General features: G+C 35.0%; 1 protein-coding gene across 1 annotated transcript in view; it reads left to right on the top strand.

The window, feature by feature from the left end:
* The window catches only part of LOC111059209 (paxillin homolog 1), a 444,946-nt gene extending 428,265 nt beyond the window's left edge, over window positions 1–16,681 (top strand). The window contains 1 exon segment of the mRNA XM_039425022.1: window positions 12,694–16,681. The gene's annotated coding sequence lies outside the window, so the exon portion shown is untranslated.
* Window positions 16,682–25,660: the final 8,979 nt, after the last annotated feature.

Below are 25,660 nucleotides of genomic sequence, written 5' to 3'. Positions count from 1 at the left end.
ACTTCATTCTCCTCACTCTGTAGCTTGTTTCATTACAATCTAACCACATTTTCCGCTTTTCTCCCTTATTAACAATATATTTTCTCACTTCCTCGTTCTTTCTTCTCCTCTCATCTACCCCTGATTTCAATAACCTTTTCCTCTCGCTTTTACTTTTCTCATCTCACCTTCGCTTCTATATTCTTTTCTCTCATTCCCATTTTTATCTTCTTCTTCCTTTCTTCTTTGTTGTTCCTATCTTTCATCCTTCTTCTACTTCCCCTTTTTCCATATTCTCTACATAACTTCCTATTTTATCTCTATTCCTCATCCAGTCTTCTCACCACCTTACTACTTTCTTCCTCATTCCCATACCTCTTTTCAACACATTTTCTTTCTCCTTTTCAATCTGTATCATTCCTCCTCCCATTCCCTTCCACCAGTCCATTTCTCGCCATCATCACAATCTTCCTTCTCACTCTCTGCGTATCCTCTCTCTTCTTTCAACCCTTCAACACAACCTGTCCACTCTCCTACTCATTCCCCTGCGTATCCTCTCTCTTCTTTCACTCTTCCACCTTTACACGTCTCACTCGTCACTTTTCTCTCTCTCTCTCTCTTTCAACCCTTCAACACAACCTTCCCACTCTACTACTCGTTCCCTCTCACTCCAACACCCATTGAGCGTCGCTCGGCGCTGATGGAAATGCAAATGTTTCATTTAACTAATCGAAAACATTAGGCGAAATGAACAGTTAGCTATCTCCATTAGTGATAGTGATTACTCGCAGGCATATTACACGTTCACTTTGCCCTCCTCAAATGCTTCCTCCTCTCTTCCTCCTCCTCCTCCTCCTCCTCCTCCACCTCCTCCTCTTCCCCCTATTCCTCTACTTCCTCTCACAAATTCTCTCGTTTCCCTGGCACAGCCGATTCTTTTTGTTTTAATTAAAAAAAGTAAACAAATTCAATTCTCTCGTCTCCGCTGTGAGTGTAATCGATTCAGTGCAATGGCTGAAATGTTAAATGTGATGGAGTGATGTTTGGTGGTTATGGCTCGATTTTTGGCCGTGTTTTTGTGTTGCACTGTAATTGAAATCTAGATAATTGCGATTCAATTTGTAGTTCCATTGGTTTTTTCGAATTTTCATTCACCTTGATTTATTTATTCATTTGAGATTCATAATATAAAGGCTCACAGACAAGATGCTCTTCCAATTGTTTTGAAAGTCAATGTTTTTTGTCGTAATTGGAATCAAGCTGAATGCTGTTGAACACGGTATTTAGATGTATTTCTTCTTCTATATACCGTGCTATTGAATGCATCTCAGTTGAACTCGATTTCAAAATTGCTCAAATGTTTGTGACGTCACCAAATGTTATCATATAGGTGGATATAATTGAGTAATGTATGGAGAGTATCATATGGAAATTTATCTTATCTCTTCTAGTAAAGTAATTGATTGAAAAGACTTGAAATGTTGTCTAAAAATCCACTCTATTTCAATAAAAATTAATGTTCCACAGGAGCATATATTCTAAATTAATCATGGATAAGTTCCACAACATCAATATCAATGCTACAAACTTAACTGAAGTGATTGAAATAACAATCAACTAGAACTAAAAAAAAAAAAAACACAAGAAAGAATGCTGAGGTGAGAAACGATTATGGTAAAAATAAGCTGTCAGATATTCATGGTGTGACTATGATATTCAAAGTATTTTGTTCAGGAGGAGAAGCAAAAAACAACTGAAAAAAGGAGAAGAAAGTGAAGCAGGGATAAAGAAGATGTTTAAAACGGAGTTTTAAGCGTAGTTGTGGTGGAGGAGCAAATTGTGGTTAGGGCACGTTTTCAAAAGCGAACCGCACCTTTTAAAATTCGATAGTGCCTGATAAAGTTCAGCACATATACCGAAAAAGAATGTGTGGAGGAATAAAAAAGAGAGATAAGACACCGCAACTGTGCACGATTCTGGTGCTTTATCGAATACTTTTCTTCACTTTTCGAAAAAAATCTGCTTTACACACCTTACGACGTGAAATTCTGCGGCTTTCTCGCTAGCGGCTAAAAATTTGAGTGAGATGCTATGCAGGTGTTATTTTTTGGTCTTGAAATATTTTACTACAGAAAGACTCATTGCGATCTGTCAGCATTTTTCATGGATCAGAATGGAACTTTTCATACATTTAATGCTGACAATATGAGGTGAATTTCTATGAAGGTTCTTTGCTAGCTCTGGAAAAAATGCAGGCCACAACTGTTTTTGATTGGGGAAAAAGAGTGTTGGCTTCTTCGGCTAGAAGAAATTCATAACATAAATTTTTCGTATATTTTTCAATATGTTTTGAAATGCGATAGATCAGTATAATATCAAACACTTCATCCTTACATAATTGATTAACGAAATCTCCCAAAACCAATGACAACCAATCTATTCTTAGGTCAATTTGAACAGACATCAATCAACAGCAAACAACATTTATTAGTTCAATCAATAGTTACGTTAATTTGACGCAGATTACATTATAATAGAAGTAGACGTTCATTCACAATGTAAAGTGCAGGATTCATTTGCTTAAAAACAAAATATTCTAATTGGGTCATAATTTTTAAAGATATGGTCAAAACTTGAATCTTTGAAAACTATGAATTACTGAACATCACGAGCTCAATATAAACAAGTAGGAGCAATTATTTTGATTGAGTCAAAATTGAGAAGGGTTGAAAATTCCATACTTCATTATCATGGAATCACTGCAAATCAAAAATGTCTAAAGACAATCTACCGCTGTTTGTGGTGAATTTTGGAGTAATTAGTTTTTTCTTTATATTTTGCAGCTAACTACTATACTGCTTTTTTCAAGTTTTTCAGTAATTCAACTTTGTTCCAAAATCTGTAAATTGCATACTGCAATATTCACTACCCTTTCCGCTGCCTTTGGTATTTCTTCAATTCAAGACGATTCCTATCAATTCATTCATAAATTGGAAGTGTTATTTTAGAAAGACGAATCATAGATGAGAATTTCACTTGAGAATATTAGAATCAACACGGTTGAAAAACTGATCTGAAATTATTCCCACTCGATTTAACCAGAAAGTCGGGTAATCTGTGGAGGGTGGATAGATCAGAGGTTAAAATATTCATTGCAAATCCGTTTTTAGAGGTTGAAGTACTGGCTAATGAGCGGTATTTGTAGTGTGTGAAGTCACTCACACTCTGTGAATTGTGCACCCGTAGTGCACATAGTGATGTGCACGTAGTGATGGGGTGGTATGGGGACAAAACCCCCTCCAACCGTAGCTTTTAGAAAATAGATTCCAACAACTCTCCTCCATTACTGGGTTTTGGTCCCCCTTCTCCATTCTGTTTTTGAGTCCGCCCAAAAAGCCGGGTTTAGTTTGTTTGCTCTTTATCTTCTGTTTTCCCCTTATTTATCACCTCTTCTCCCTTAGACTTTTCTTTCACTCCCTGTTTATCACCTGTTTCTCTCCTTTTTTCACCTTCTTCCACCTTATTTTGTCAATTCACGCATTCTCCTTCACACTCTCCTTATCATATTCTCACCTAAACGGTCTCTCTCTCCACATTACATGTAATCCACTTTCCGACTACTTTAAATCCAAAATCACTAGCAAATTTATCTCCTCTTTATTCCCCTTTTCTCCTCCTGTTCGCTCCTTCTTCTATTTGCCTGTTTCCCTCCAATTACAGTTCATTCTCTCTCTGTTGTGCCTTTATTTAAAATAAATATTTATCCAATGACAAGTACATTACAGAATAATAATAATCAATTAATATTGAATTCAACAAAAATGCGCAGTGTACAGTCAATATAAGAAATATATATATTTCTGTTGAGACTGTTCGAGCAATCATTTCTTCAATTTATTCATAATTTCACATTTTTCAAATAGAAAAGAAAACAACGAATTATTATTAATCTAAGTTGAATCAACTGTATTTTGGTTGTAATTTACTGAATTCACGAGTATAAAGTTCATTGATTTCTATTGACATTGACTAATGACTTTGAACGACTAGTTGAATGACTAGTGAGTTGAACTCACTGTATGCATTGGATCTCTCCCAGAATAAACAAAAGTACGTTTGATTAAGCGAATTCGTATGTGAAGCTGTAATTCAGTCATTATTGTAAGAACGGGCTTCTGTCAACCGAAATTTAGTCATTAGTGTGACATTCTCTTTCTGGTTTCCACCACAGAATTCACACAATAATAGCAGGCGGTCTTTGAGCTGCACAAGTCTTTGAAATTTACCAAGTCACACAGTGACTAGTGCTACAGGAAGATTCACTTTAAAATGTCAGCATTCATTATGAAAACACAAAATACCCCTTCCGACTGATGCTGACTGTCTAAATAGAATTTTAATTTTCCTCAGCAGGACAATACATAATAGTATTTGTGCCGGTTGTACAAAAACCATCATGATTAACTTTACGCCGCCGAGATGAGATTTCTCCGATGAACCAAGGGATGTTACAGAAGAGATCATTTCAGGAATGAAGATATCAAAAAAGAATTGAATATCTGCAGCATAAATGAAAGAGTTACGGAGAATCGGCATCAATGGAGGGAGCATGTTCAAAGAATGTCAGCTGAAAGAATACCATTTAAAGTCTATAATTATCAGCCAGTAGGCAAAAGAGATGTTGGCAGACCACGCAAGCGGTGAAAATAATAGGTTTTTTTTAATGTTTATTTGAATAATTGGCTGAATTCACGAGTATAAAGTTCATTGATTTCAATTGACATTGACTAATGACTTTGAACGACTAGTTGAATGACTAGTGAGTTGAACTCACTGTATGCATTGGATCTCTCCCAGAATAAACAAAGTACGTTTGATTAAGCGAATTCGTATGTGAAGCTGTAATTCAGCCATTATTGTAAGAACGGGCTTCTGTCAACCAAAATTTAGTCATTAGTGTGACATTCTCTTTCTGGTTTCCACCACAGAATTCACACAATAATAGCAGCCAGTCTTTGAGCTGCTCAAGTCTTTGAAATTTACGAAGTCACACAGTGACTAGTGCTACAGGAAGATTCACTTTAAAATGTCAGCAGTATTCCCTATGAAAACATCAATGCTTCCTATCAGACTGATGCTGACTGTTCAAATTTTCCTCAGCAGGACAATACATAATAGTATTTGTGCCGGTTGTACAAAAGCCGGTTAAATTTTAATCGTGATTAACTTTACGAGTACCAATAAAAGAAGGTTTTCTTGAAAAGAGGGCTTTTCAGGTTGGTTCTTGTGGAATTAATCACAATTAAAATTTAACCGGCTTTTGTGCAATCGGGCCTTTGAGTTCCAATACTCCGTAGAACTATAGTGAGTATACATATATAGTGAATATTGACTATTGTCAATAATCATTGTAAATAGCAACAATGCATCTCATTAAACTAATGCTGACGTTTCAACGTGGATCTTACTTTGGGTAGCATTAATCGTCTTAGAATTAATTATCAAGCACTCTAATAAATCTAGTCTTTGAGGCCAATCCTACATTCAGTATGTATCTTTGTTAGGCGTTAGGTTGAACCATGTTCGCGCAAGTTTCAGCTTTTCAGATTCTGTCTGGATAATTAATTAATGTAGACATTGTAGACTACCACTACATTCTGTCAGCATTCTTTGAATGAGTTAGGGTTAGTGTTATTCAAAAGTAATGGAAATGAGGCATAGAACTTGAAAGGAATGCTGCCAGTTGAAAGTGAACCTCACTGAAATTCGGTTATTCTGCAATTGGCGAGCTACCCTTTGTGGGTGTTATTATTCTTTTGAGATTCAGTAGCTTGTAGAGTGAGGGACGGTATTTTGAAAAGGTTACAGTTTGGAATTGGATAGCAATGTTGACTGTACTCTGAGAGAGCTGTTATTCTAAGGAGTTTCAGTAGCCTTAACAAAGATGGTTGAAACAATGAGGGTGACTCTTGGTCAGGACTGGATATCGTTAGTCATTTGGGCATTATTTGATCATCCGGATGTTTTGTGTTTTGGAGTTGAAACAGAGTCGTCTGTGAACTGAGCTACAGTCAACGGTGGCTGTGGAAGCAAGGTCTATAAAACCTTGGTTTCTATAGACCTTGATGTCTTTAAAACCTTGGTTTATATAGACATTGATGGAAGAAATAAGAGAGTACCTATCCAATAATATGAAATTCAGCTTTGTCGCTGTGAAAATTCAAGTCATCTAAGGACTTCAAATATTCCTTGTTCATCTCTTTATGTCAACCTTTGTATGATGTGTGAGGGTGATATAAATATAATGATCTATCAAAGATAACTTTCAAAATCCAATGACTCCAAAACTTGCTTTTTTCTTTCCTTATATCAATCTTTCAATGATGTCCTAGGGTGATGTAAACCTGATTTTTAGCTGAAGATCGCCTTGGAATGATAAAAGTAACAACTTTGGAATGATGTCATCTATCAAATACAATGCAACAACAATTAATGGAAGATGTAGAAGCGAATACTTCATTCTACGATGATTAAATTCAATTGATCTCCCATGCAACGACCTCAGCTTTTATTCTCATGCATTTTTTTGGTGTACAGAGATGAAAATTGACTCTCTTGATAAATCACTACTAAAACTTCGTGATCTCACACGAATTTTTTTTTGGCATTTTATCTCATTGCGTTAGCGAGTAAAATTATATTCTATTAGGGTATTTTCATAAATGGTAACATCACAGAGGGTCCAGGTTGCCCTTTCAACTAGTGTGCCTTTCAATTATTAGGTTTCCAGTGGAACATATCCCCCTTCCAACAAATATTCTCTTCATTTTATCATGTATACTATACCATACTGTTTATTCGTTTAACTACGGGTGGACCTTTCAACAAGCATTCCCTACCTCCAAAAGCTCTTGCGGATACAAGTCCTTTCAACAAGCATGCCTTTTCCTCTCCACTATTTTCCGCTAATAGGTTTTACATAACCTATTGTGGGGCACACCAGCCCAAAAATAGATTAACAGAGCGTGTCTCAGTTGACAATACACCGCTGGCCGATGAATTCAGTAGTGTTACACTAAAATAGAGTTAAGGTTTCAACATGTAGCAAGAGTTGAGGGTTGGTCTACTTTTGCTGCGTCACACCTCCGTGGTCACAGTTTTCCTCACAAATTCGGTGACATTTTGTGTAGCGAACTGATTTACAGTGAGCTCATGAATTCAGCTTCAATAATAAGGTCAGCTGGAATAGTTAGCTATGCAGTTGAGCTTCAGCTTTACCAATTTCGAGGTTTTAACGGGTTGATTTACTGTAGAATTCCACCAATTTTCTTTAGAAATTTTCTAGATTTTCCACTAATTTTCTTTACCAGTGACCTTCCTTGCTGGAATCTAGGGAACATTATATAATATATTCTGCAAATTGAGTTCCACTGTGTCCCACAACTTATGAATGTATTGATTGTTTGATTAATATGAGTTCCCACAGTTACATTAATATAATTTAAATATCTCCCAAAGATAATTTAGAGTATAATTTATCTCTCAGGTAAGGTTATTTGTAACTAACAAATATGAAGATGAATTTTATGAAAAGGATGGAAATAACGAAATAGAGGAAGAAAGTAATATGATGCATCTTCATGTAATGCAATACATGCATTAGAGAAAACTAGAGAAAGATAGGAAAAAAAGAATTGTAGTTATAGTGAACCGTATCGTAGTATCGAAGAATCGTAGTTCATTATTTCTAGTTCATGTATTTTTCTCAATAAGTAATATTAAATTTGGATTGTGACTCGTTAATATGCATTTCTGTATATTATAAAATTGTTTATTTGTTTTTGATATATGTATGTATTTTATATTTCCTTGTATTCAGCTTATTGTGAATAAAACTTAATTCATTCATCCATTCCTTATAGCAATCGTAGAAAATGGAAAATAGAATAGGGTTGAAGTAGGAGAGGAGAGAAGATTATGATTTTCATAAGAGGGATGGAGAGAATCAGATGTAGTAAAGAATAGTTGGGAGACAGAAAATGCTTGGAGAAAAAAATGAAGAGAGTACTTGGAATCGAAGTATAGAGAGTAAGAGTGAAAAGATAAAAAGAATAGAGAGAAAGGGTATGCCTGAATTACATATAAGGTGGAAGTGAAAGAGTATTACTGAATGTTGGAACTAGAGTGAGAAGGGGAACCACTTTGAGGAGGAATGAGTGAGAGGATAAATGAGTGAATTCCCGTCATCAGGTTGATGTTTTGCAGGTGATTTCTTCACCCACCCCTCCTCACCGCACCACATACCCCTCATACACCCCCACACCACTGGGTACCCATTTATACCCCACAACACCCCTAACTCCAGTTGCTGATAACAACACCCGTTCTCTATGCAGTAGTGAGTGGAGGTTTAGAGAGTAGGCAGTATTCTATAAGAGGCCATTAAGGTGATTGCCTCCCTCACCTCCTCCTCCGACTACCCCTCTGCTCCTCCTCATTCACTCAGCCACCTCCACATCCAACTTCTATTAGCCTAATCTACCACGCCATTCTATTTTTACATGTAATTAACCTGCTTTTCCAGTTTCACTTCTAACTTTTATTTCGTGAGCTGTGATTATTAGGTGTTTACTACTGAAAAAAGTAGCTGTGGACTACTAAAAAAGACAACATCAACGTCTTCTTATCCTTTCAATTACTAAAGAACTGTTCCTGTGGTTCATTCCATTTCTTGAAATGGTTTAGAATGAGTATTGTTTTGTATAACTGCTACAAAATGTATCAGTTGCGATAATTTGTCAACTCTCAATAGGTTGTTTCTTGGCAATAATTGAAAATTTGGTGGTTATTGATATGTTCGAATTTATCGTTGAAATTATTTTTTGGTACATGTTTTAAGACTTATCGGTAGAGAAGACTAGAAAGGTTCCACTTCGCTTAATCAAGGACACCTCCACAAAGTCATCTCTCATTATTTTCCATCACCATCCTCATTAATCCCTGGACTGTTGAAAAGGTAATTCGTATGGCTTTTGTTGGTGGGGAGTCTGAATATATAATTTGAGCCTTCAATGGGCCTCACGACTGTCATAGGCTACCTCAACCAGGACCGACAGTTTACGAGCCCATCCGATAACACGAGAGTGATCTGACTAAAAAACTTCTGGTAATGAGAGGGTTTGAACCCGGGATCTCTATGCTGTTACGCAAGCACTCTATCCACTAGACCACGGATCACTCCTAGACTGTTAATTTCTATGTTACAATTTCGTTTCTTCATTACCTCTCTCGGTCTCCTATGTTTGTCTGTTTCTCACTTCCTCGACTAACTTCCACTCCAACAAAACGATCTCATCAACTCAAAGCAAACATTTTGCGGGCTTAGTTCACTCGTTAGTCGCTACACAGCGCCACAGGGCACATACATTAATCCCTCATTCTGCAGTCTTGGTTTCGGCCGTCCAAGTTGTTTGGCTACATTTACAAACCTCACATCACATTCACTCGTGATGAAACGCACACAATTTATTAAAGCGTTTTCGACGCTAATTCGTTACAACAAAGAAACGCGCGTCGGACCAAGTTGCCGCCTGTGCAAATCGCCCGCGGCAAACAAAGTTTCAGCCAGGTTCAAATGCATCCTGCCACACTGGACAAACAAGAGTTTTAGCCGAGTTTAAATGTGTCCTTTCACACACGCGATACGCAGATTTGCTGCAAGTTTAGCCATGTTAGCTCTCCGTACTGAACAAACGGATATTTGTGTGATATTCACGAGCTGAACTTGATTAACTAAATATTTGGGCGGGATTGTTGGAATGCTTGAAACGAGTTGCTAGTCCATGAAGTTACAGACTACCCGCTTAGTTCCAAAATGATTTGACACAAGTTCTAGTGTAAAACACTTGAAAAATGACAAACAAAACACAAACTAAAAAGACAACCACTATATCACCTATATAACACTACATAAAGGTTATGCCTTTTCATCGTTATCATTGATTTTATTTAATAAATTGTTCACCCAAACGTGAATTAATCTCAGTAAAGATGTTGATTTCTTGATCCATTCGGAATTGCCATGTACACACTTTTTGTCATCCAATCACCGACATGCGGTTAAGTATTCGATGAAATAAAAGATTTCCATGGAATTGTTTTTTCGAGATCTTGAAACCCCAAAGTACCAAAGTACTAGAACCCCCAGCTAGTGAGTGAACAAAACAGTTTATTTGATCGAATAATTGACAAGATGTCGGTGTTAGGTGACAAAATAGTGTGTGAATCTTATTTACAATTTTCTCACTCTCAAAAACATTCACAAAACATTCTCTTTCCTTCCGGGTTAGGACTTATATTATTATTTTAAACTAGGCAAATCTATTTGTGTAGATACAAAACAATGTTATATTATAGTAATTTCATACTTCATCATTCAATAATTCTTCAGTTCATTATTTGTGAAATTCATTGATTTTTACTTAGTCATGAACAATTATTACCCTTGAGCCTGTATGCCCAAAACTGTCCCTTATCAAATTTATACCAAGTCCAAATCAACTATATTCAACTATATTGTTATTTCATTGAAATAGCGAATAAGCCTGCATATTCCGTGATCTACAGGAATGGAGAAATCTTATATAATCACTCTCGCTCTCTGTCTCTCTTTCTCACGCACTTTCCCTCTCCATTCCTCACATACACATACACTGACTTGCTTGTCGAATATGGAGCAGAGTGCTTTTGATTTGGAGAGATCCGGAGGAGGAGGAGAAGGTGAAGGATGATAAGGTGGAAGAGGGGGCAAGGAAGCAGCCCTAAGGGTCAGCAGCTCCACTTATTTATTCATTAGCCGGGTCCAATTACTCCCGCTTTATGTGAAGGGCTCTTTGTTAATAAGGGCCACCCTCTGCTTGCTTGCTTGCTTCTTATCATTGCGCCCGCACGCGCGATCACTCGCCGTCTCTAAGGGCCCCTTACAACCCTACACTCACCTCAACTCCTTCGCCCTTCGCCCTTTCCGGGGCGGGCTAACATATGTATCGACAGTGAGCACAGTGCGCTGGATTCACTTATTACAATAGGGTTACTTAATTAATTGGAGGAATCTATCAATATTGACTATCCAATAATGAGATTCCATGTATCACATCGACATTGATTCAGATAGCATGTTCACCGGGGAATGTAGAGGAGTCCGGTTCTATAAGATATCAAACTAATGCGATCAACTAGAAAACTTGTAGAAAACAAAAACTCAATTTAACTGATGCGATCGATAGAATTACAAAATCTATAAGCATACAAAATCTTCAAGCAATAATAATAAAATTTCCTAGGTGACAACCTTCCAATTGAAATGTCTACATGTTTTCAGGTGTTCTCTCAGGTTACGCGCTTTGCATTTCGGGTACATTAGTCTTCTCTTGAATGGCGGGGATTTCTCTTCAGATGGCCTCGCAACTTTTGAGTGTGCTCTTATAAGCACGAAAACGCTATTTGAATGGCCTCAAAGAGTGCAATATAAACGAATCAGGAAACCGTGGGGGCCAAGGAACATCTCCAAAACTATAATACCTCACCTTGAGAAAGCGAAAGCTTTTCAGACATCTTCAATCAATATCCGAATAATGTGAGACTCTGCCCCACACTGTTCATTAAAAAATAACCCAAGCTTATACAGTAGGTAATTAAGTTAATTAAACTGCATTGACGTTCTTTTCATGGCGGTTAAATTGAATTGTGCTTTAATGTAACTCCCCAATTGGTTAGCTGACCAACTCAGATTCAATCTTCGCACACACTGATCAATCAATACAGTAGAAGCAGTTCAGTATCATTAGATAGTACATACCTTCTCCACCTTCAATCTAAACACACCTTAATTAACTTTATCAGAGTACGATTTTGCCGATGGTCTTTCTTGGCAGCATAATGAGACTCCAAGAATGTTGTCGACACTTTTTATTGAAAATGCACAAAAAATTAGCTGTCAACTTTAATCAGAAAGGACAGTAGATGCTGTTGAAAAAGTTGAGAAGAGTGGTTGACTTTGAAGCTGAAATCAGTGGAATTTTCAGGAACTGAGTGCAAGAGTTAATGAACAAGTAGGGTATGAGCACTAATTAGAATTCCTTGTACGCTGTAATTTGTATTGCAAGTGAATGGTTAACATACCATCTCGTAAATACAGTCTAAACTGTCGCTAAATACCGCGAAAAACTCTTCACGTTCACTCTTTCTCTCACTCTCCCCCCCACTCGATCTCTTTCACCCTTTCTTACTCTCTATAATCTAATCCAATCTCTCTCTCTCACTCACTCTGTCTCATAATCTCACTCCTCGCTTTCTCTATCTCACTCCATCTATCTCTCTCTCACACACATTCGCTCATCATACTTTCCTCTAATCGCCCTTTTTCCTTGAGCATTAATTTCCAACGTACTGAAGTATCCAATTAAGAGAAATTTAGGCTTCATATATAATGAGTAATTTATTTATTGAGGAACTTCACAAATTATTTCAAACTAACAACAATTGTTTTTAATTTTTTCGTGCGCAAGATCACTCTGGTATCTCCTGGTTCACAGTAGCAACACAGATCCATGAATAGTTGAAAGAACAGTGAACAATATTATTTTGCTAATCAGGCAGTTTCGAAATTTTTTAATAATTTTTGTAATAATCTTGTTCTATTCTTGTGTGTTGTAGGTGCTCGTTGTGGTCGGCCATAACTTGTTGATGACGTCAGAGGAGTGCGCTAAGCGGGGGACCATCACAAAACACAAAAATCATGTAAATAAAATACAAAAAATGAAGTAGAAAAAGGCAGAAACGCGCGCAAAGTACGTCAAGTTCGTCCGACTCTCGTTGTTACTTGAAAACTTAGTAAGTTACGTGTACTTAAATTTAAACTTAATTGCAGCTCAATCCCGAACTGTTCGTGAACGCATTGCAACAATCGAAAGAAAATGTTTGTTGTTCAATCAATATGAAACACTACAAAAGAGTATAAATATGTAAAATAGTTATTTATTTTCGTCTCTTTCGATTTATATTGTTTCTTTCACTTTTCTACTCTACAGATTGTTAGCTAAGTCGTCGTTTGTAAAAAATGATCACACCTGTAAATTATAGTTTATAAATAATAGACATATTATCTAGAATTGTAAGTGCGAAATTTCTATCCTAGAATAATACTACATTGCCGAGGAAATTTTCGAAAAAAAAACATTCTCGGAATCTCTGTTGTAAATAAGCTATGTTCGTTGCATGGTACGGCAAAGTTATTATATGATTAGGAGAAATTGTTCGTTTTTAGCTTGTTTTGACCAAAAGCTGTGGAGAGATTCACTTCAAACTGTGTGTTGAATGGATGTCATTTATCATGACAGTTCGACGTAAATCTCACTACTTCCAAATGGTTGAATTCGTTTCAGATCGGATAAAAATTATTATTTCATTAGGAGAATTAATTTACTACAGAGTAGTAGCCTATTCATTCATTATTGTACGGTTCATGCACATTTTTCGATAATGGTCTTGAGTGAATGTGTAGAACACAGTTTTATGATCAAATTTCGAACAGTATTATTTTAGTTTAGAAGAAACTTGTTTCATTGTAGGATCACACTGGCTTTTAAGATGACTGTGTTTTTAAGACTTCAACACAACAAATTTCCCAAACATTGTATCTAGAGACAAAATATATATCACTTGTTTTTCAAATTCAAAAAATGTAATTGCTCGATGTGTCTCCATTCAGTACTGAAATAGACTGTGTTTTTATCAAATTATTATACTACTGTATCTTCTAATCAGAAATGTTTTAGATGGAACACTCAAGATTATTCCGTTTCCAATTTGTTATTTAAAATTAAAAAGGTTCTCAGACAGTAGAATGCTACTTGACATATGAGTGCATCAAAATGGTGATTTCTATTAAAATTTTCTTAATCTGTTGGATTATTGTGATCTGAGACCCTCTAGTTTAGTATTCATTATATCTCCATAAATTGAATTAATATCAATAAATTTTGATGTTTGCAAGAGAACTGAGTCGTCTTCATAAATACTATAAAATTTTCAATAATGCAATAATAATTGATCTATCTTAATTACTTAACAACAAGAGCCTTCCACTCTGTTTCCAGTAAAATTGAACCTCTGTGAGGTTTTTTGTGTTAAAAATGTGTTATAAATGTTATCCACACTTATGATTGGTGTATTTTTCAATATCATTGAATTGATAATTTATTTTAAAAAGTGGATTCATGATATCTACTAATAATTGTAATAAACTCATTGTCAACGAGAGAGTATCATAAAAAATTGATACATTTCTGATACATTTATTTCTATGTTTTTTGAACTGAAACAGACAGTACACAAATATATCATTACTCCTATTCTCTTGAATAGGTTATATTATGTAGATTTATATTCAAAAAATATTCTGGTCATCCCTTTTGAGTCAATGATGATTGAATTTTATAGGAACAACAATATGTATTAATCTTTAGCTCGGATAAACCATATGTTTTTCCAATGAATGATAAATAATTATAATAGAATTTGGTCTACAACATTATTTATATCCATTTTCATCGGAAAATAGACCTACATGTCGTAATTTGTGTTCAGTAGACTCCATACTACTTGATTTATTATGTATAATGAACTACGTAGTATAGAGTTCACTGTCTATAATAGAACAACGTACCCCTCACCAATATTTTCAACTGTCTGACAATTATCATTTTCTCAAATTAAACGATTCTACGTGATCGATACGTAACATTGATTAAGAACTTCCTTCGCTGACAAATGAGTTTGTTGAAAAGAAAAAATCAAAAATGTAACCAGTGCAATCGCAAGCCTTCACTGTTGTATTTTTTGTAAATAATTTTTGTTATTGTTATAACTGTTTATTGTATGTTTGAATGCAATCAGTGTATTAGTTGGACTTAGTTTTTGAGAGTTAGTAACGATAATAATAATCGATTTTTTGCAATACATTGAATCATTGGGCAATCAATATTTGATTATTAAATAATAAAACCATTCAGCAATAAGTGAAATTCTAGCAAATAATTGAATTTAGTTGAGAATAATGATCAAATACATAATTTGAATTGATCTCGTATTCATTTGTAACCACTGTTGAAATGTCGAGTCTTGCTTGGTTGAATTGAATGGCCTTCAAGCTGACGTGTTCAACTCAAAGAATTGAGCAATCAAAAGCATTTTATTCTAAACAACTGCTTCATGAATCAAGCAATAACTTCAAGCAATATGTCGCTCATTCTCAATTTATCACTTGATATTTCCAAAATCGCTCACATTATCATGCAATTTGTTTAGATGTATAATCTCTCATAAGCTCGTTTAGTATTTTCTCGGTGAACAAGATTTTAAAATGACTGTGCAGTATTATTATTCTTTATCATAATTTATTCGATTCCTTCATAATTCCCTACTAGAGGCGCATCCTCATATATCAGTATCAAGGATCGTGTCCAGTACAATAAAAATATGATTCCTACGAGTTCTCAAGTGACTTTTCTCACTCAGCCCGGACGAGCGAGTATGAATAGTCCCATTAGATCACATGGAAATGATATTTCCACTGTACCTGACACGATTACTGACACTGAAATGTGAGAATTCAGTTTCAAAATTCCCTACTGAATCTGGATCTCTTCCATTATTTTAATTGGAAGAAATATATTGAGGGAATCTGCAGAAATTCATAAGAATCGTTATCGAACTTAATTTTAAGTTCAATTTTGCCGATCCTTTTGAAAATATGCTTTTACGAAGAGTATTTTAATTCTTCTTCTTTCTATAAATTGCTGGAATTCTTAGTTCACATGTTAATCGAATATTTGCTCAAAGTATTAATGGTGTAGACGCAATAATCTCTTTATACTCATTTATATATTCAATGTATATTTGTAAACGAAATTTGTTTTTTCGCTTTACAGAGTTTAATCAAATAAATTTGACTCAAAAACAAATTATTCCAGTGTATGTCTTTAGAAGTGCTCAACAATCATTATAAATTTCTGTAATCGAACAAAGAATAGTTTATCATATTTCATCCTGTAAGGTATTGAACATATTATATTTTCCCAATTACAAAAAATATTCAATAAAACTTGATGTTCGATTCTGTTACAATATATATTCTTCAGCTGAATTTTGACAGATAAAATCAAAATAGTGCACAGTATAGAAATAGTATAAAATATTTGCAAAACTTGTTTCTCAAAATTGTTTACAATGTAGATACTGTAATTGAATATAAATTGATTGTATCTATGAGTGGAGGTAGAAAGAAATCAGACTTCAATCATTATTTTGTAGTAGAAATGATGGTTCAAATGTTTATCAGGTAATACAATATAGATCTCAAGTCGTTGTGTGTATTTTAGCAAATACTTGTTTCCATTCTCCAAGCAACTTTCTAGATATTTTGAATTGTCAACCTTTCAATGTGTTTCTGTTTTTTAGTTTCTCTAATGCATGAAGTTTGTCTCCATTTTTACATGGCATGCATACTTATCCATTGTGTATATAGTCCAGTTAAACTTTAATTATTGTTGTACAGTTTATTGTAATAATAAAATCTGTTGTGTACATCTCGCAATAAGTAAATTCAATAACTATATTAATAAAAACTGGATTCTTTCCATTATTTCTGTCCATTGTATTCATTCTTACCTTTTCAACCAAATCAATAATGCGCTTCAATCGAATGAGCTAACATTACAAACATAATATTAATTGGATTCAAATCAATTTTGGAAGTCATTTTCCTAATTCTATAATGTACCTATAGTGAGATTTACGTTATAAAATCAGCGGAAATAATAGGAATGCATTGTTGAAACTTTATTTTTACACCGCCTAGCCCAAGGATGGTATATAGACCATATATATGGTCTATACACTATTCTTGCGCCTAGCCTACTATAGTGGAAAGTTGTGATTCCAGTTATCCTGGTAAACCTTGCTTAATTGTTGGTTCTTGATAATAATTATCAATCACATCTCAAATATACTTTGAGAATATACTTTGAGATATACTTTGAGATTTTACTTTGAGATCTCAAATATACTTTGAGATTCAAAATCCTTTTATTCATAAGGAAAAAGATTTCCATTATTTAATTGTGAATGTTCATAACTGAGGTGAGGTATTATAATATTTTATTTCATTTCGACAAAGTCTATAAGCAGTTTGACAACGGTGACGAGTTGGGAAAGGATACAAGAATAGTATATAGACTTTATACTATTATATAATATAGAAAGATATGAAAATGAAATTGATTCTCCTTTTGCATAACAAACAATTTTTTTACAAAAAATCTTTCTCTTAGAATTAAACTGGCAGCAATTGTGTATAGGCGATGCCAGTGGCATGAATCTTAGTTACATTAATTAAATAATTATATAGTTGCTTTTTTGAAAAATTAATTAAAGTATTTTACGGCCATTGCGGTACAAGAGTATATTCATGTGTTAATAATGATAAAACATGATTTAGGAAATTAGGAAAACAAAACAGAAGCGCAGTGTTAAGTTCGATAATAATGAAATAATACTATATTGATTAAGTATGAGCTAAGGTAGAAAATGTAAATATCTAATTACAAAAAAATTAGAAATTGACCGAGACATACATGAATTTTATTGTAGCTGAGTTATAATATACTATTGAATAGACTATATAGGATTTATACAATCCTTGAGAGTTATCTGCTTCGACTAATGACAGACAAGGATAGAAAATCAATGTAAATCATTTGCTGACTTTATAACATGATCTCACAATGTATGTGATTCCGATTTTGACATAGAATATTGAATGACAGCTCGTTGTTACATCATTCGAGAGCAGCTGCCATCTTGTAACATAATGACGAGTTCGATTCGCAACTGTTAACCAATAAGGAGAAAGTGGACGGAGTCCAGAATATTCTTGTGAGTGTCATCCAGCAAGTGCTGCTGCCTATTGGCTGAACTTTGAATCAGGTTCAATTCGAATCTCCACCAATCAGGAGACGAGGAGAGAGTGGGCATTCAAAGCTTGTACTGGAACATGAATAATTAATAAAGATAGAAAATATTATCAGAATTTTTGAACGCTTAGATTGGAATAATATATTAACTACAGGGAAATAAAGGAGCATTCAACTTAATCTGTGAGAGGTCTACCAGTACTATAGGCTTACAATCTAGAAAGAAATAAGTATAAAGTGAACAATCAATCATTTTAAGTATATTATTCCATAAGCAGTGATATAAATTAGAGATTTACTTTTTCGGACACTGAAGCATCAATGTTATAAGATATCCTGTTTACTGCTACTCCCTCTGTAGTCGTACTAGTCCATAAAATGAAACAATCTTACAATAGAATGAATGAATAAATTTCTCAGGCTGGTATAATATCAGCATCAAACCACACCACGTCTCCACTTATAAAAGTCAACTCATTCTATTCAAACCGTTGACATCTAAGATAAGCAACTATAAAGCTGCTCAACACCATCATAGAGCAGCCGGGTGATATCAAAGCGACAAAACTATTAAGAGGAAGAAACTATGTAGCTGCCCAAGTTCCCATGATGTTGCCACCACATCATTTCAGATTGAGCAACACCATCCAAATTTTTTAGTTTTCAGAGTGCAACTCAAGTTTCCGTCGCGTAAGCAGAGATGTATGTAAGCAGAGATGAAAGAAATAATCTTATATTTTTGATTAGTCTCAATCTTACCCTAACCCTTGATTTAACCCTAATCTACCCTTAATCTAATATCAAAATCCCATTTTATATAAAATTCTGTACCTTTTAATCGTATTATAAATTGAATTACTAACTCCTCTCTGATGTAAGCAACGTTCACAGCATGTGGTGGAAGGAGCAACTTGATAGTTTTCAAGTCATAGGCTAGTCGCGTTGCTATCACTTCACTATAATAGTATATTTCGCACCTAGGGCCGAAAATGAGACTTTTCTGGCTCGAAATTGGTTTTCAAGTCCGAGGCCGTAGGCCGAGGACTAGAAAAGATTGAGAGCCGGAAAAACATTTTTGCCCATGGTGAGAACGTTATTTTTTCGTCACACAGAAAAATAAAAAATATACATAATGAGAATAATTGTCTATTATAAGCACTTCCGAAAGCAAAAGTGGAAGGTCATAGCTCTAGCAAATCTGAGGTAATCTGAATATCAAGAAATTGTCCAAGTATTTTTATTTTTTATTCTGATTTGTCTAAAAGATTATGTAAGAGGTTGAGTTTATACTTTTTATTCTTTCAAATGACAATAAGATAATATTATTATAAATGTTTTAATTATTTAATGATAAACACAAATAATGAAAAGTTTTTGATCAGCTGTTTTAGCACACTTGAAATTTGGCCAATCTGAATGTCAACGGAAGTTTAGGTTAGAAGTTCTATCCTACTCTGAAAATCGAATTATTTGAATAGTTTATAATATATATCTTATCTATATTTTATTCATCCAAATAAAATGATAGTATATTATTGCAGAATACTTTATTGAATTCTAGAAGCATAAAATGATTCCATTTATCCACCATGTTCCGTGATAAACGCTGTAACTAGGAGGTTTGAGGTTAGATTCTATTATACTCTGAAAATTGAATTTGAATAGTTTATAATATCTCATTTGTATTCCATTCATCCAAATAAAAATTATAGTATCTTATTGCAAAAACTTTATTCAATTCTAGAAGCATAAACTGATTCCGTTTCATAAACTATTTTGTAAACACGTTCACATCAAATCAGAATCAGCTGACTTCAAGGTTATTTTACAGCCCTAGGGCCGTAAAAATTTTACCGGCCTGGTCAAAAAACAATCACTTTCGGCCTCCATATGACGCACGTAAACCAGCTCATTACATCCAAGTGGGGCGAAAAAGTATTTTCAACTCTATACACTCTAGAATCTTCAATTGTGTTGAAGACCAACACAATTTGGTTGTGTTGTGGCTGCTTTCTTTATCTATGCATCCAAACAGTACTATACATTCCATTTCGAAGCATGTTGTATAGAATGGATCCAAACTACAATGTACAACCAAGTCATTTGTGAACTACACCAACGCATAACTTGAATAAGTGTCATTTTCATCAGTGCTAGTTTTGAGCAATTTAACATTGATTCGTCTCTGAGAAAGGCTTGCTCATAATAGAGGATTTTTTGAACTTTTTAGGAGTCCGATGATGCCTTGATCCAATGAGATCTATAAGATGGATAACTCATCCATAGCCTTAGTTGAATAACTACTGTGATTCCGATCCAATTGGATTCATAGGTTGAATAGTTCTACTATGATTTCGGACCTATTGGACTCATAAGTTGAATAAATATACTATGATTTCGATCCAATTGGACTCATAAGTTATCATCAGTAAGTTTCATCAATTGGACTCATAATAACTCCACTATGATTTCAAACCTATTGGCCTACCACATAAGTGAAATACATATTTTACCCGTACAAAAGAAACTGAAAAAAATCAATTTTTGTTGAGGTCAATATCATTTTTTACATAAGCCACAGGCTATTGCGATGCAGTAATGGGGAAAATAATGAATGGAATAGATAGAGCTACAGTTTATTCCTTTACTAATTTATTCTCCTTCCACATGATCCTTCATCTCTTCCTTCCACCTCTCCACAATTCACAGCACTAAAACCCCTCCTCTTCCACAACCCTCATCCAACTACATCTGCCGTAAAAGAACTGCTCTCTCAAAGAGCTAGCCCTGCCACGGTCTGCATTATATTTGACACACGTCGGCGACATTTTAAAGTCGGCCGACTCTCTGGAGACCGTTTGACGACTGTCGACAGTGCATCACACGGTCGTCACATCACGTCACACATGACCCGTCTCCTCACACAAACGTGCATAAAAACAAGCATCTAGCAACATTGGGTGAAAAATAAAAACACATATCCAACAACTGTAAAAAAACAGCCAACTGTGAAAAATAAAATTGTAGTAGCATTGCTAGAGTGAAATCCATTTCAAACTGTCAGTATTGTTTGAATGGGTAGCATGGATGATCTTCATGAGGAATGCTGACAGTTGGAAGTGAATTTCACTCACTCTGTACAAAGGTGGCAGAAAATTCTTGAATTCGAGTTGCCACTTGTATGACTCCACAGAGAATAACAGACGGAAAAAATTATGATGTGTTTCAGACTTTGTCTGTTTGTGTGTCTGGCTTTTTATGATATTTTTTAGACAGTCGTCAGTACTTGCAGCTCAAAGCTACAGTTGCTGTTGCTTTCGAAGAGTCACCGCGCTTCAATGAGTTGTTGTTTATTATAGGGCGTGGAAAGTGGATGCGTACTGTTGATGAAAGCATGGATGCCCATGTGGAGGAAAAGGGTGGAAAACATAACATCCATACAGTGTTACTCATGTGAATTGGCAAATGCAATTTTAAGAAATCATGATGAGTAGAGTATATCTCGAATACGTATTCTCTGAGTGTTAATCTTTGGTGAAAACAGAAATTTTAAACTTAACCTCACTTTGGACTATTTATGTGTCAAAATCAAGGAATTGAAGAAGTTTTGGGCAATTGCTTGTTTCTCTTTCCAAATATCGTGTTTGTGACTGTTCTAATAAATAAATGAATATAACCAGAGAAGAGCCAGATTAGAGCCCTAGAGTAAATAGAGTAGACCTGTCACAAGTCGTGACAGGTGGATGGATTGGGCAGGTTGAATCACTCACTTGTAGAATACGATCAGTTGTGACAGTGGTAGAATGGTAGAATTGATCCACGAACTCTAGACTTGTACACTCTAACTTGTAGACTCGTATCATGTAGTGACTTGTATAATGGAGTAATTGCAGGCTTGTATTATCATGTAGAACTTGTTCACTTGTAGACTCGTATCAGCCAAACAACAAGCCGATTGGGCAGCTTGAATCATCCAATAACACTGAATCAGGGTAAGAAATCAATCACACCAGATCACCGTGTAAGTGACGGCAGTTAGTAAGGTTGACCCGCTAGTTTTGGCAATGACGATCTGCTCAGATTCACTTCAAACAGTCAGCATTAGTTTTATGCCAAGCGCTGGTGATATCTACAAGGAATGCTGAAACTGAATCTGGCTGTAGGACAGTAATCGTTTGGAAAAGACACGCGAGACCCTTTGCTAGGACCCTTGGTGAGTTGGTGAGTTGGTGAGTTGGAAGTCCATCAATTTCGCCCTTACCCCATGGTTGCGGCCATGACATGTACTCAGCCTTGTCACCAGGTTTTGATTTGGAATGTCGTTGTTGTTGTTTCAATTGATGCAACTGTGACCAATTGATTGTCAGTTGTTGCACTGGATTGTCAGTTATTGCACTGAATGGTCAGTTGTTGTACTGGATTATCGTGTTTCTGTGTTGTATCACAGAAGAAAGAAGAATACGTTTTTTATCTATGGTGGTTGTGCTCACTAGATTTTTGTAGCGGAGATGCTTCAAATAGAGAAGTCTGTTGAAGAAACATCGATACTATATTATTTTATTGGTAGTAGCATGGAAGAATAGAATGATGAATATTGATGATATATTTATGCAATGTTTTATTAAACTTTTAACCCTCAATGTTGATAGTGACCATAGTGTCGATTCAATAGTGTCCATATACCAGATACAGAGAGCGACAGAGAGTGACATAGAGAGCGGTAAGCGGAAGATATGGATATGTTAGTCTTAGTTTCATTTTCTTGGCCTTTCCTAGGTTATCAATGTGAACCACTTGGATGAGAGAAAAAATATACTGCGAGTTTTATCCTTAAGAGATAGCATTTCAGCTGTGAACTGATCTATGTTGAGAAGGAAGTAATGGGGAATTCAGATAAAAGAGATAAATAATGAAAGGAGAGCAACATATTTTTTGAAATTATTCAATAATTATTACGGGAATAGATGAGGTGACCGAAAAAGATACCAAACAACTTTCCATAGTAGATTATTTGTAGGACACGTGAAGTGATTCACAATAAATTCACTGTGTCAATTCCTTATGTTGGTTGAACTTCGAAAAAGTGTACAGTTCATTCCAATCTGTGATGTTGGCATGCTCTGCTGTCGATTCAAGTTTCCATTTTTCCAGCGTCAGAGCCAGCGATGATTTTTCATTTGCGTTCTGCAAATTACAGAGACCGAGCAAGCAACTAATTAAATTTTTGTTCAATATAATTTATAAAATTGAGGTTGTTACCTTTCACCGACCTTCATTAGCTCACGGGAGAACATGTGGAATGTTATTTTCATAATTAAAACAGACTACCGCAAATTATAATTATTGTTTCGCCGTATATAGTTGAAACCGACTGTTGGTCTCACTCACTCTCGCAATTCTGACACAACAATTAATATATCTCGGCATGAGTAACTTTTATTTCAGTTATTATTAATTTGCTCAACTCAGCACAGTTCTCTGTTTGTGGTTGAATGCATTTTCACCAAGAAATACAGGTTTGCAATTATTATTTGTCAGAAATTTTATTTGAGGAACGATATTTCAGCGTGGAAAGGAGGAAAATTTTATTCTGTTCGTTTGAAACTTTTCTGTGTTTGACAGTTTCACTTGTATTCAATGATAATTCTTGATGATTTGTTCAACAGTGGTTCAATTTGATATAGAATTGATATGCGTTGGAGAGTAAGTGAGATTTTGTTGCTGATAGATTCACAAATACGGAAAATTTAATGACGACTGTAACACTTCGAATTGAAATGCAAATAATTTAGATTTGTTCTGTACCTTTATTGTCAACAAATGGCAACATTAGTTCTTCGTACAATGAGATTCATGGTTTGTTGTTCTCGTCTTCAATGACATTACAAATTTTTCAAACTTTGTGAGCGAGCTTCTATCATTCAGCTTGAATCACTTCCTCCACTAGATCTTCAATGAATAAATATTATTTATTTATTGACGAGCCAGTCTCACAATCAGCGTCACATACACTTCTTGAATCAAGAACTTTTCAACTTTCGTGAGTGACCTTTTATCATTTCCTTGAATCACTTTCTCCACTAAATTTTCAATGAAGAGCTTGATAATATTATTTTCCTATCCAAGCAATAGGCCTAGACAAGCCACTCCCACAATCAGCGGCACATTCAAAATGTCACAGCAATGGCTGCTCATATACCATGAGTAGTGTTGAAAATCAATACTCATTATAAAAACATGGAATAACTCTTCTTATTCTTTATTTAAATTAATAAACAAACAAATACATCCCAAAAAGCAAATACAATATTGTTTTTAATTTCTAATTTTAATTCACGAGACAACATGTGTGTAGTGGATGATAGAAGAGTGTCAAAAGAATCAGATTAGAATACAGAAGAATAATAAAGCCCTATAATAATTATTATTATAGATAATAATTTATCTATCGGAAAATTATAGAAAAAACATTAACTAATACAATATCAAAAGTAAAGTTCATGGGAAAACTGTCAAAACCGTTTGAGATGAAGACTGGCGTCAGAGAAGGTGATGGATTGTCTCCGTTGCTATTCAACATAGTTCTGGATAGAGTAATGGAAGAGTGGGAGAAGCAACTCAAAGAAAGAAACCTTTGGAAGCCAATCGCGCTTGGGACCAAGAAAAATAATTTACAAATACCTTATTTGGATTTTGCGGATGATCTTGCAATAATGGCAGACTCGGGCGAAGTTGCAATAAAACAAAAAGAAACTTTGAAAGAATGTGCAGGAAAAGTTGGCTTACAAATATCCTTCGAAAAAACAGTGTTCACAACCACAAACCTAGAAGTTACCAGACTACAAACTCAATATGGAACAATCAACAGGGTTCCAGGTTTTAAATATTTGGGAGAGGTTATTTCGGAGAGATTATCACAGCAGGATAGAATAAAGAAAGCTCTTAAAGGCCTAGGGCTGGTGCAATCCATTTACAATAAAAAATGCTCGTCTCTTAACACTAAAATTAGACATTATAATACGGTAATAAAGCCATCAATGCTATATGCCAGTGAGACCCTAAATCTCAACAGGAAAGCTGATCTAGAAAATTTGAAGAAAGAAGAAAGGAAAATAATTAGAAAAATTCTAGGTCCGAGATTAACTGAGAATGGTTATAGATTACAGAAAAATAGCACAGTTGAGCAACATTCAAATATTGTAACAGACATGAGAAAAAGACGTCTAAAATTCTATGGTCATATCATGAGGCTCCCTGACCATAGAATCACAAAAAAATAGTAAAATATGTAGCTTCGCTTGCCTATGGAGGAGAATGGATTAGGAATGTTAAGAAAGATCTAGTTTTGGCAGGAATTACTGATGATGAAATTAAAAATAGAAATAATTTCAAAACAAAAGTGAACAAATGGGAAATTATTCCAGAGATAAAAGCACCAAGAGTTGGCACAAGATGGAGTGAAGAAAGAAAAGCTGCATTTTCTCAGAGAATGAAAAGCTGGTGGGCGAACAAGAAAACCGCCAAGTCTAATAAAAATCGATGATCATGATTTTACTCAGCGTCTTCCACTTCGGGAGCTCTACGACTAATAATAATAAAGCCCACCAATAATGAACAAAATATTTGATAGAACTAGATTGGTGGTATAG

Source organism: Nilaparvata lugens, chromosome 3 (assembly GCF_014356525.2).
Source record: "Nilaparvata lugens isolate BPH chromosome 3, ASM1435652v1, whole genome shotgun sequence".
Classification (NCBI taxonomy): Eukaryota; Metazoa; Arthropoda; class Insecta; order Hemiptera; family Delphacidae; genus Nilaparvata; species Nilaparvata lugens.
This window is presented reverse-complemented; position numbering and strand designations above follow the sequence as displayed.